This window comes from Miscanthus floridulus, chromosome 2 (assembly GCF_019320115.1).
Source record: "Miscanthus floridulus cultivar M001 chromosome 2, ASM1932011v1, whole genome shotgun sequence".
Taxonomy (NCBI): Eukaryota; Viridiplantae; Streptophyta; class Magnoliopsida; order Poales; family Poaceae; genus Miscanthus; species Miscanthus floridulus.
In genome coordinates, this window is record NC_089581.1 from 78,888,033 (window position 1) to 78,901,434 (window position 13,402).

At 38.6% G+C, this 13,402-nt stretch overlaps 2 non-coding genes across 2 annotated transcripts; one reads left to right on the forward strand and one right to left on the reverse strand.

Annotated features, from left to right (window-relative positions):
- Positions 1-689: 689 nt before the first annotated feature.
- Positions 690-798, reverse strand: LOC136540997 (small nucleolar RNA R71). The gene has a single exon (XR_010780113.1). It is a non-coding gene; the product is annotated as a small nucleolar RNA R71 (small nucleolar RNA).
- Positions 799-11,124: 10,326 nt separating this feature from the next.
- LOC136540982 (small nucleolar RNA R71) lies at positions 11,125-11,233 on the forward strand. The gene has a single exon (XR_010780099.1). It is a non-coding gene; the product is annotated as a small nucleolar RNA R71 (small nucleolar RNA).
- The last annotated feature ends 2,169 nt before the right edge of the window (positions 11,234-13,402 follow it).

The following is a 13,402-nucleotide window of genomic DNA, read 5'->3' on the forward strand; positions in this document are numbered from 1 at the left end:
AAATATGGTTTGTGATCAATCATAATTTCATAGGCTTTTTAAATTAAGCATGGTGCTTAGGTTAATTAGCCTACCTTGGTCAAACTTTTACTTATTGATGTGATTGAGGAAACCATTGATCCCTGCTCAAATAGGCTTACCCTTGTTCTGTCTACTTTTATATCTTATGCAGGGTAATGTATGACTGGTTTTGACCTTCCAACAAACTACATTGAAGATCTAGAAGCATTAATCAGGAGGACTAGAGCTAAACTTAAGAAAGTTCTAGCTTTAGAATCGGAAGACAACTAGACAAGGCGGAGCTTAATGCCAGTTTTTTAAGCCATGGCCAACAAGACTCTCCATGAATTCTCTGCTCTAACTACGGCCAACATCCATACTGGACCGGCGATCAACATCGAAGACAATGCTTTTGAGTTCAAGCCAGCTCTCATCAACATGGTGCAAGCTAGCCAGTTTTGTGGAAAGGGACATGAAGATGCGAGTGCTCATCTCTAACAATTCCTAGAGATTTAAAGAACTTTCACCATCCAAGGAGTTACCAGAGGTGTCATATTACATCGCCTCTTCCCATTCTCACTTTTTGGGGAAGGCGAAGCAATGGTTCTACACCAACAAAGATAGAAATACTACATGGGCAAACTGCTCCACTGCCTTCCTAGCAAAGTTCTTTCCCATAGGCAAGACCAATGCTCTGCGTGGAAGAATTTCAAGTTTTCAGTAGCAACATGATGAATCTGTCCCTAAGGCATGGGAACACTTCCAAGACTATATTTTAGAATGTCCTCACCATGGGATGGAGGGTTGGCTACTCATGCAGACTTTCTACCATGGGTTGACAAACAACACCCATGAGAATATGGATGCCACTACTGGAGATGCATTTTTATCACTCACAATCACACAAGCAATAGCTCTTGCGGAGAAGATGGTCTCCAACCAAGGTTGGAATAAAGAACATCTTTAAACCCGCAAGGGAGGTGGAGGTATGCATCAACTCAAAGAGGTAGACATGCTGTCTGCCAAGATGGATCTACTAATGAAGAAGCTTGAAGACCGAGCCAATGAGAAGTAAGAAGTCATGCACATTCATGATTCACACATGACGTATGAATAGTGTGGAAACATTGGGCATTCAAGGAACAACTGTCCTGAAACCTAAGAGGATGTGAACTTCATCAACAACAACAACTATTGTCCTCAACAAAATCAAGGTTGAAATCAACAACAAAGATCAAACTACCAAGGTAACTATCAAGGTAATAATTAAAATAATTTCAACAACCAACCACCCTTGAGAGAATTAATTTTTGGCCAAGCTAAAATAATGGAGGGCTTATCTAGAAAACTAGCTTCCAATGATAAAATCTTAGAAAATATAAACAACAAAATGGATAGTTTCTCCTCTGCTATTAAAAATTAGCATAGCTTTAATAAAATGATAGAATCACAAATAGCTCAGCTACCAGCTGCTGTTCCTCCGACAGAAAAAGGTAAGATTCTGGGCAACCAGAAGATCTCGAAACTACAAATCTTGTCATTTTTACAATGCTGCAGGATGCTACATAGAATAATCAATAGGAAGATGGGAGGATTATTCCTTACCCGTCAAGAAAGGAGATCTAGGAAGACCTGTCATCCCCATAGCTATTGGACCTCACACTTTCTAAGAAGCTGTTTGTGACTTCAGAGCAAGTGTTAACATTATGCCAAAGGTAATTTATGATAAGATTAATGGAGATACTCTATTGTACACAAATATGTGTTTGCAGCTTATAGAACAGTCTCTCTGCTACCCCAATGGAATTCTTGAAGACGCCATTGTTTGAGATGGACATTCTTATGTACCCATAGATTTTGTGGTTTTAGATATAGGTGGAGATGTAAGGGCACCCATTATCTTGGGCCGAACTTTCCTAAGCATCGCAAAAGCCATCATCTACGCGGATAGTGCCAAGACCTGCTTCACCATCAAGGATTGAAAGGAGAAGTTTACTTTCAAGAATCATATACATCACTCTCCTAGTCATCCACAGATGGCGTATCTGCTTGAAGAAACAACAGTGATGAAAAAGAGCAACTATCGGAGAAGAAGGAAGAACAAGGCCAGGCAGTCACAAGAACAATCTATCAAGATGATTAATACACTCCGATCAGAGTACAACCACCTCCTCACTTCACCATTCCTCACCAGGAAGGAAGATCTAGGCATATCAGTGATTGAGTGCACAATAGGACAAAGAATCTTCCACAACACCTTCTGTGACATCGGATCAGGTGTCAACATAATGTCCAAGGTAATGTATGACTACTTATTCAGTGATGAACCTTTGTTCGCTATATATATGCAATTGCAGATAATAGACCAATCAATCCAATTTCCAGAGGGAATAGCAAAAGACATCATGGTAAAAATACAAGATCACTATGTCCCTGCCGACTTCATGATTCTTCACATGGGAAAAGAAGAAGACATACCTATCATCCTTGGTAGACCGTTCCTCAACACCACCAACGCGATCATCTACATTGGATCTGGACAAGTCCACTTCCAATTCCCTGAACCAAAGGTACGTTGCTATTTCAATAGTTATACAACTTATGAACAGCCAAAGAAGACCCACTCCAAGAGGAGACGCCGAGCATCTCAACGCTAGAGGAATCAATCCCCAAAGAATGAAGAAGTAGAAGTTGTGAAGAATAAATCAAATACGCAAAAACCAAGTCCACAGACCAACCAATTGTGGAAGGAGAAGGTGAAAGCATCATCAGAGTCACCATCATAAGAGGTGCAACCATCAAGGTCTCTATCTCCGGGACCAACAGATGCACCTGAAGAATGAACAAGATTAGAGAAAAGTCCTGTCCGCAGGACTTAAAAATTCGAACCCTCGCTAGAAGGTAAATCGGTAGTTATCCATATTTACTCTTTCACATTGCATAAATTATTTCTACTTTAGCATATTTACTATTCTGCATAGCACTGCATTTAGAAAAGAAAACAAAAATTTCATTATTGCATTATAAAATCTTAAGCCCCAAGTGAATAATTCTACGGTGTGTAAAACCGCCAAGAATATTTACTATGGCAGCGTAAAAATAAAAATACCATGCATGCAATATGTCAAAAAATAAAAAAATGAGATAGACATCCTATTAGAATTATGCCACTTCAAAAATATTTCCAATCCCAAGAACAACAAATCTTTGGATGGCAGACCGCTAACCCTTTTAACCTAATCCGTTCCATGAGTTTTGTTGTTCTTGTTGAAGTTTTTGCAGGATGGCCAAGAGCATGTTCACCCAGTCGACTTCATCTTGTTCCACTAGGAGTACATCCTCCCTATCCGGCTCAATAGGCTAGACCCATTGAGGAATCCAATCTCCTAATGGATGAGAAGGACATCTGCTAGTGAAACCGCTCTAAGAAAAACCACGACAACAACCAGCTTGGGGGAAGGCATCCCGATGTATCTAGATAAGTATTACTTTCCCTTTTTTGTTTTACTATTTCTAAGTTTGCTATACAATAATTAAAAATAATGCCTAATTAAAAATAAAATAAAAATTTGTCATGATCTAAAAAAATAAAATGAAAACAAAATAAAAAGTGTGTGTCTACTTTTCTTTAAGTTTGATTTTTAAGAGCTAAATAAAATAAAATGGACTCTGAAGTAATCTCTTGAAATGGAAATGATGAATAGTTGCTCTGCTATAATTCCTTTCAAGTACCTAGTTTTCAGCCATGAATTCCTGTGAGTTTTGGATAAGACTGTTTTGATATAAGAATTTGCTCTGAACTTGAAACTCGTGGATAGCATATGCTTGATCTAAGTCTAGGTAATTGACGGATAAGATATGAGAAGGTCTGAGCAGTTGTTTATCTTGTTCCAATTGATACTAAAATTTTGGAGATTTCTTTTGAGAAAACATAAAAATGCTACATGATGAGTTCCTGTATGACAAGACATGAATTCCTACTAGAACCAAACATTATATTTAGGCTAAGAAAACTTCCACTATTATACGCTACTTGGTTGGATTGAGTTCATAAGGAGCAACAAGTCATACAAAATGATCAAGATGTGCAAGTGTCTGGTATTTTGTGGAAGTGGTACTCCTTTGAGAACTTCACTTCCTCTAGCTTTCTATTTGAGAGGGCATGGCTACTTTAATCTTTCTCTCTCTCTCTTGAACTATAGAGCTTTTTGCTCTTATTTTTCTTTCGCTCTTGTTTTGGTAGCCCATGCCTCTCTATAATATGATGGATAGCTAGAAGGGGTATCAATGTATGTCTCTTAAGGAGTAAGGGGTGCATAAATATGGAATCGATGGTTTGATACTTCCAGTGTAGAAGTAGCATATCTATGTACACAGGGTGTACGTGATCTTGATCAAAAGGTGTGACAAGCTTCTCTACTCCGATCAATAAGGCTTTATAAAGCTCAAAACAAACAAGCAGTTTTTTGTGTCAGCTTATCATATCTGGAAAGCATATATATTTGGCTCAGGTAGGAAATTTTTACCATTGAAGAACTTCTAGCAAGGGTTTTTATCTTTTTTGTAAGAACAAGACTCTAGGTCATCTCAACTATTCCTCAAACAAGTTAAAAAAGATTTACTCTAATCTTTGCCACAACATATCTCACAAAAGCCTATACTTGGTTCTAGCATTCGCAACCCACAGAAGCAATCAACTTAAGATTAACTCTAATTTTACATGCTCAAAACTTGTGAAGTAAAGGGTTGTATAGCAACCTTTTGCAAAGTATCACAGAGCAATTATTCATCATTTCCAAAAGGTGTGTAAACATCAATTTCAAAGAAAGAGTGATTAAGGTAGCTTTAATGATTCTTCTCTACAATAATTATAATAGCATAGTTGTCTTGCATATTCATTACCGTACCTATGTATCATCATTCATTTTATTATTATCATTTTATATCATTATCATTATATATATATATATATATATATATATATATATATATATATATATATATATATATATATATATATATATATTATTCTTTCTTTTTCCAATATAGAGAATTAATGTAGATAAACGAGTAGATGTGAATATCTTCATACCTGAGCTGGGAGGTTCTCCCCAAGCTTGCCTTTTGAGGAAATCGGAATCTTCTTCTCAGATAGCTCTCCTTGAATCTTTCTTCATTTATTACTACTATGATAATTTATTACCAAGACTAACTATTATGAGATCTATTTTATTGGTTTTTTAGATTTTATTACTACAAATTTATTCTAAATGCTAGTACTTCATAAGTACCTTTATTGAAAATGTAAACATGCAATGCAACTATTAACCTAACATGGAATGCAAAGTTGAAGAGGGAAATATGCAAATGTAACCTATACTAAATCCAGTAGAAATGCAATAAAAGCGTAGCTTCTATTACCGACTCATGGCTGTTCCTCCTTATGCGGGGGTTCTTCCTTGTACGGTAATTCTCCCTCCTCACTCTCCTCAGAAATGTTCACAGGATCAGGCGATGATGATGTAGATGATGCTACTTTCTTCTTGCGCCATATCCCTCGTGGCTTTGGCTTATTCTTGCCAAGCTCTTCCTTCTCCTCAATTGGCTTTGGCTTTCTGGTTCTTCTCTTCTTTGGTTGCTTCTTTCCTTCGTGTTTCTCATAAAAGACAGGTTTTCTAGAGGCAAAAGCAAATGTTTCATTCCTTTCATCTAAGTGCAATTGAATGCGTCTAGATGCCACATATATACAAGCATTAGCGATATTGAGGAAAGGACGTCCAAGGATGAGGGGTGCATACCTATATTAAGCATGTCTAATACCACAAAATCAGCTGGAACATATGCTCCTCTAATTCCGACCAAAAGGTTAGTGGCTATCCCTTCTACATGGCGGACTGATTGATCAGCTAGATGCAAATAGACACAAGTTCAAGCTAATTCATTGTAGAACAAGTTTTCATAAGTTTCCTTAGATATTATGTTTACATTAGATCCAAGATCACAAATTGCATTTTAAAAAGTATTAGGACCAATAGAGCAAGTAATAACATGACTTCTAGGATCACCTTTCTTAATAGGAACTCCCCAACCATCTAAACCAAAATCATACCTTGATGTGACGAGGTTGGCGGTCTCCATGAATTCTTTAGGCTTCCCTAGAATTCTTCCTTTCTCAAAATATGGGATAACAGTTGCTAGTTGTACTAATTGGGTTTCTAGCATCTTATTAAAGCTAAGTTAATTCTTTATAGCGGAAGAGAAATCATCCAATTTAGCATTTATATTTTCCAACATCTTGTCATTTGCATGGAGTTTCTTATTTATACTATTAGTCATTCTACCTTGACTATAGACAAGATCTTTAAGGAAAGGATAATTATTACCTTGGTTACTAGGACGTTGCGATTAATTATTGTAATTATTACCTTGGTTGTTGGAGCGTTGATTCCATCCTTGATTTTGAGGATGAAAACCGTTGTCATTGTTGACAAAGTTGAGGTCTAGATGGGTCTCGGGGTAGAAATTGCTCAAACATCCGACCTTTCCTAAGCATCACAAAAGCCATCATCTACGCGGATAGTGCCAAGACCTTCTTCACCATCAAGGATTGAAAGGAGAAGTTTACTTTCAAGAATCATATACATCACTCTCCTAGTCATCCACAGATGGTGTATCTGCTTGAGGAAACAACAGTGATGAAAAAGAGCAACTATCGGAGAAGAAGGAAGAACAAGGCCAGGCAGTCACAAGAAGAATCTATCAAGATGATTAATACACTCCGATCAGAGTACAACCACCTCCTCGCTTCACCATTCCTCACCAGGAAGGAAGATCTACGCATATCAGTGATTGAGTGCACAATAGGACAAAGAATCTTCCACAACACCTTCTGTGACATCGGATTAGGTGTCAACATAATGTCCAAGGTAATGTATGACTACTTATTCGGTGATGAACCTTTGTTCGCTATATATATATATGCAATTGCAGATGACAGACCAATCAATCCAATTTCTAGAGGGAATAGCAAAAGGCATCATGGTAAAAATACAAGATCACTATGTCCTTGCCGACTTCATGATTCTTCACATGGGAAAAGAAGAAGAAGACGTACCTATCATCCTTGGTAGACCGTTCCTCAACACACCAACGCGATCATCTACATTGGATCTGGACAACTCCACTTCCAATTCCCTGAACCAATGGTACATTGCTATTTCAATAGTTATACAACTTATGAACAACCAAAGAAGACCCGCTCCAAGAGGAGACGCCGAGCATCGCAACGCTAGAGGAATCAATCCCCACATAATGAAGAAGTAGAAGTTGTGAAGAATAAATCAATTACGCAAAAAGCAAGTCCACATACCAACCAATTGTGGAAGGAGAAGGTGAAAGCATCATCAGAGTCACCATCACAAGAGATGCAATCATCAAGGTCTCTATCTCCAGGACCAACAGATGCACCTGAAGAATGAACAAGATTAGAGAAAAGTCCTGTCCAAAGGACTTAAAAATTTGAACCCTCGCCGGAAGGTAAATCGGTAGTTATCCATATTTACTCTTTCACATTGCATAAATTATTTCTACTTTAGCATATTTACTATTCTACATAGCACTGCATTTAGAAAAGAAAACAAAAATTGCATTATTGCATTATAAAATCTTAAGCCACATGTGAATAATTCTACGGTGTGTAAAAACCGCCAAGAATATTTACTATGGCGGCGTAAGAATAAAAATACCATGCATGCATTATGTCAAAAAATAAAAAAATGAGATAGACATCCTATTAGAATTATGCCACTTCAAAAATATTTCCAATCCCAAGAACAACAAATCTTTGGATGGCAGACCGCTAACCCTTTTAACCTAATCCGTTACACGAGTTTTGTTGTTCTTGTTGAAGTTTTTGTAGGATGGTCAATAGCATGTTCACCCGGTCGACTTCATCTTGTTCCACTAGGAGTACATCCTCCCGATCTGGCTCAACAGGCTAGACCCATTGAGGAATCCAATCTCCTGATGGATGAGAAGGACATCTACTGGTGAAACCACTCTAAGAAAAACCACGACAACAACCAGCTTGGGGGGGAAGGCATCCCCATGTATCTAGATAAGTATTACTTTCCCTTTTTTGTTTTACTATTTCTAAGTTTGCTATACAATAGTTAAAAATAATGCCTAATTAAAAATAAAATAAAAATTTGTCATGATCTAAAAAAATAAAATGAAAACAAAATAAAAAAGTGTGTGTTTACTTTTCTTTAAGTTTGATTTTTAAGAGCTAAATAAAATAAAATGGACTCTGAAGATAATCTCTTGAAATAGAAATGATGAATAGTTGCTCTGCTGTAATTCCTTTCAAGTACCTAGTTTTCAGCCATGAATTCTCGTGAGTTTTTGATAAGACTGTTTTGATATAAGAATTTACTCAGAACTTGAAACTCGTGGATAGCATATGCTTGATCTAAGTCTAGGTAATTGATGGATATGATATGAGAAGGTCTGAGCAGTTGTTTATCTTGTTCCAAGTGATACTAAAATTCTGGAGATTTCTTTTGAGAAAACATAAAAATGCTACATGATGAGTTCCTGTATGACAAGGCTTGAATTCCTACTAGAGCCAAACATTATATTTAGGCTAAGAAAACTTCCACTATTATACGCTACTTGGTTGCATTGAATTTAGTCAAGCTTTGTTGACCCTTATGAGAGGTTTGTCATGCTCTTAAAATCAAGGCCACGTACACATCACCCATATATGCACTACTCCTACACTCAGGGTAGGTGCAAAAACATGTCATTCCATCTAGATCCACCCAAAAATGTTTTACTCTTACACTAGGAGTAAACACCAAAAAAATACTCTTGATTGTTTTTTCACCCGCCAAATAAATGCTCCAAGTTCTTGTTGCCATCTCTCAAAAAGTTTTGTTGCAGAAAAGAAGCATGGAGCTTTGCAAAAGTTATTCATGAAAAAAAGAAAAAAAATAGTTGAAAAAAATAGACAAGTGTCTGAGATATCTAAAACAATGGGTACTCAGGTGCTCGCCCAAAAAAAGAAGAGAGATGAATAAGATAGCCCATGTTTTCTTGCAAAAGTTGTTTCCAAGTTTCAAAAGAGAGATATGTTTTCAAGGAGTATAGTAGAATTAGGTTAGCCACCATATAAATATCGACACACATGCACATCTTGATTTGTTATGACTCAACTCTCTTTGTATCCGAGGTTTGACTTTACAATATATATATTGCAAGTATGCTCTTTCATGCTATTTCCACTCCTACGAGCTCCACATAAGCCTTAGTTGTAGGAAAGGAAAGGCATAACATCACTATTTCCTTGGTGAGGATCCACAAATACCACATATATTGAGAAACTTGAGAGTGTCATACAATGGAAACTCTTAGTTTTATTTTGAAAACCTACAAAAAGTCCAGAATAATGGTTGAGCAAAGAACTTGAGACATAGTGCTTGACTTGATCGTTCTGTCTTTCAATTGCTCAAGACCCAAGTGAACGCTAAGAAGCCCCATGGTTGAAAGTAATACGGTAAGTTTGAAAGTCAAATCAGTTTATTCTAATCTGGAGGAGAATTCTTATTTGAACACATGTGTACTTTTGAGGAGTGAAAACATCGAAGAAACTCCTGATCCATTACTAAGTTTAGCATTGCTCAAAGATGAGCAAAGGTTAAGCTTGGGTGAGTTTGTTGATGGTAGTTAACAACCATTATAAACCATCAATATAACTTGTATAAGGGCATAAAATGATTACCAACATAGGTTTAGGGGTTAAACAAACAAATTCCACAAGTTTGGTGAATCCGTGTTTTTAGTAGGGTTTATTCAGAAATTTGTCAAGGTGGACCCAAACATCCAATTTAATCACAACTATCCGCAACAAAAATAACTCTAGAAGGTTCTAGAGGACTCTAGCAGGCAATCCACCAAAGCAGAGGGTGAGAGGCAGCTAGGTGGGGTTGGCCGGCCACACCTATAGGGCGGCTAGCCCGTAGGACCATGTGTCAGCCCTGTGCTTCAAATGTCAGTTCTCCACCGCCTTAGGGTTTGCATCTACGCTGTTCTTTCAAGTCGGTTTGATCAGAGGGCTCAAGATTGATGCTCCCCCTTATATATACCAGCCCCTTCCACCCCCAAGGCATAAAACCGTAATCACAAATTGGAGCTAATTCATTGTAGAACAAGTTTTCATAAGTTTCCTTAGATATTATGTTTACACTAGATCCAAGATCACAAATTGCATTTTAAAAAGTATCAGGACCAATAGAGCAAGTAATAATAGGACTTCTAGGATCACCTTTCTTAATAGGAACTCCCCAACCATCTAAACCAAAATCATAGCTTCATGTGATGAGGTTGGTGGTCTCCATGAATTCTTCAGGCTTCCCTAGAATTCTTCCTTTCTCAAAATATGGGATAACAACTGCTAGTTGTACTAATTGGGTTTCTAGCATCTTATTAAAGCTAAGTTAATTCTTTATAGCGGAAGAGAAATCATCCAATTTAGCATTTATATTTTCTAACATCTTGTCATTAGCATGGAGTTTCTTATTTATATTATTAGTCATTCTACCTTGACTATAGACAAGATCTTTAAGGAAAGGATAATTATTACCTTGGTTACTAGCACGTTGCGATTAATTATTGTAATTATTACCTTGGTTGTTGGAGCGCTGATTCCATCCTTGATTTTGAGGATGAAAACCGTTGTCATTGTTGACAAAGTTGAGGTCTGGATGGGTCTCGGGGTAGAAATTGCCCGAATATCCGATCTCTCCACAAACTTCACAAGTCATGTGGGTGTCCATGGCTTGTACAGTTTCTTGGGCACTCATTTTCTCACAATTTTCTACTCTTTTTGCAAGCAGATCTACCTTGGTTGCAAGCATGTCAGCTTCTTTAAGAGAATGCATACCTGTTTTGCGGGGTTGTAGTCGTTCATCACTCCATTCTTGGTTGGAAACTATCTTCTCGATCAATGCCTTGGCATCTGTGACATTAAGCAAAAAGAATGCTCCTCTAGCGGCAACATCTAAATGGCTCCTATCCAATGGAACTAAGCCACGGTAGAAGTTCTGGATCAAAAGCCAGTATTCCATACCATGGTGTGGGCATGCGGTGACATACTCTTGCATATGTTCCCAGGCTTCAGGAATCGACTCATCGGCTTGCTGTTGAAAGCTAGAGATTTTGTTGCAAAAAGCATTGGTCTTACCCAACAGGAAGAACTTAAGTAGGAAAGCGTTGGAACACTTTTCCCATGTATCTATAGCATTGCGGTTTTATTAGAACCATTGTTTCGCTTTTCCCAATAAGGAGAAAGGGAAAAGACGAAGACATATGGCCTCTTAGGTCACTCCCTTAATGGTAAAAGTACTACAGATCTCCAAAAGTGTTGGAGATGCGCATTAGCATATTCATGGGCTTTACCATAGAAAGGACTAGCTTGCACCATCGTCATCAATGCGGGCTTAAGCTCAAAGTGAGTGTCTGCATTGATGACGTTAGGACCAGTGGCTACATTAGCAGCCGAAGGGGTAGAAAAGTCATAGATGGCCCTATTGGCCATGATCGTGCTAGGAAGAAAACAAGGTAACTAAAAAAGAAAATGAAAAAGGAAAAGAAAAGTTGCTAAGATGGATAACTAGTGACAGATTAATGACACGCACCAGTTGCCTTCCTGTCGATGTTTGACCATCGATAGCCTGCCACGGGGGTACCCGGGGCAGTATTGTTTGGGCTTCAGCGTATGTGGATGTCGCAGAACCAACCAATTTATAAGATTACAAGTACAATGGCAGCCCGCGAGCGGTCGCACTGTCATACTTGAACCCATATAAACCCGGTAGTCCATCGAGTACCACGACGGGTCTCGATAAACGATTTACAACAACCAAGATCGTACATGATTCAACATACATGCCACATATTACATAAAGTTCACAGATACATTTTCATCATCAGAGTACGAAACCAAGTTATTACAAACCAAGTTTGATAGATAAAAGCGGAAGCAAATTAAGTTTGAAAGTAAAGTTGCCAACATAGTTTAGTACAGTGCCAAGTAGGATCACGGTCCACAAAAGCAAAGATAGGGATTAATAAAGAAGCCTGCCCAAGGCTTACTCCTCATCCACGGCGGGATAGAAGCAACTCTTGCAATAACCATGATACACAGTGCCATCTGCAACAATGGGAAATAAAACCCTGAGTACGAGAAGGTACTCAGCTAGACTTACCCATCATAAACCAGAAATAAAATGACTCCAAGGATTATGCAAGGTTGTATAAGTGGAGATAGCTGGACAATATTTTGCATAAAAGCGATTGACTCAGTTATACAATTATGATTCCGTTATCAAGTTAATTATAACTATCCATCTCTAGATTAGCATCTATCCTATGCCAAACATGTGGTATATCAATTTAAAAGCATACAATAGTAACCATAGCAGGTAATGTAATTCCATATTCATTCGAACCATCATGTTCCATAACTCAGTTACTACGATATTGGGACTAGCTAAGTTTCTCACTATCCGAGAGAGATGGCAATTCGAATCGATTTCAACCAGCTAGGAATTTATTCCTAACACAAACCCAGGCATACCGCGCAAAGGCAGCCTTAGGTCACCTTTGGTACAACTTAGGTACACATTTCACGGGTCTGTACCGCGCCGCACAATCTGGGACACCAAATGCCAGGACGTTCAGGCCTAGCCTGCCCTTGGGCTCAGTCTGATCGCCCCCCGCAAGGAGCGCACAACAGAACGGGGCCCGGCCTGAGTTGAGCTACTCGGCTTCGCGGTCGGAACGAGGTATCCGGCCAGCTAAGTGATAGGCATGCGTTCAATCTTGTCAGAAGCGCCAACAACGGTACGGTCCTTAATCGGCACAGACGGAATCACATGAACCATCCCACGCATAGACTCTGCCCGGCCTCGATTTACATCACCCCATGGTTCTGTTCCATGATAGCAAATATAGCCAACCGTGCTTCGATATCCACCTATATCTCGCAGGTGACAGGAAATCACCCAACTTATACCGGTCTAAGCATGTATTCGATCCTGGACCTATACCAGGTTGAAGGTAGTATTTCTGGACAAGGAATTTATATGCATCAAGTGGTTCCATTCAACTCCTATAACCTAATGCATCAATCATAAGTACTGAAGTAATCATTTGTAAAATACGTGGAGACTTAAAATGCTCCGGGGCTTGCCTCGCAGAAAGCAAGTGGGGCGGTGGTCAGGGCACTCTGGAAGCTCTTCTGGGTTCTGCTCCTCGCCTTCGGGAGCTGCGGCTTGAGGATTCTCCTACTGGTTCCCTTCCTCTACTTCGTCGAATTCCAGCAACGTTATTTCTTCCTCCG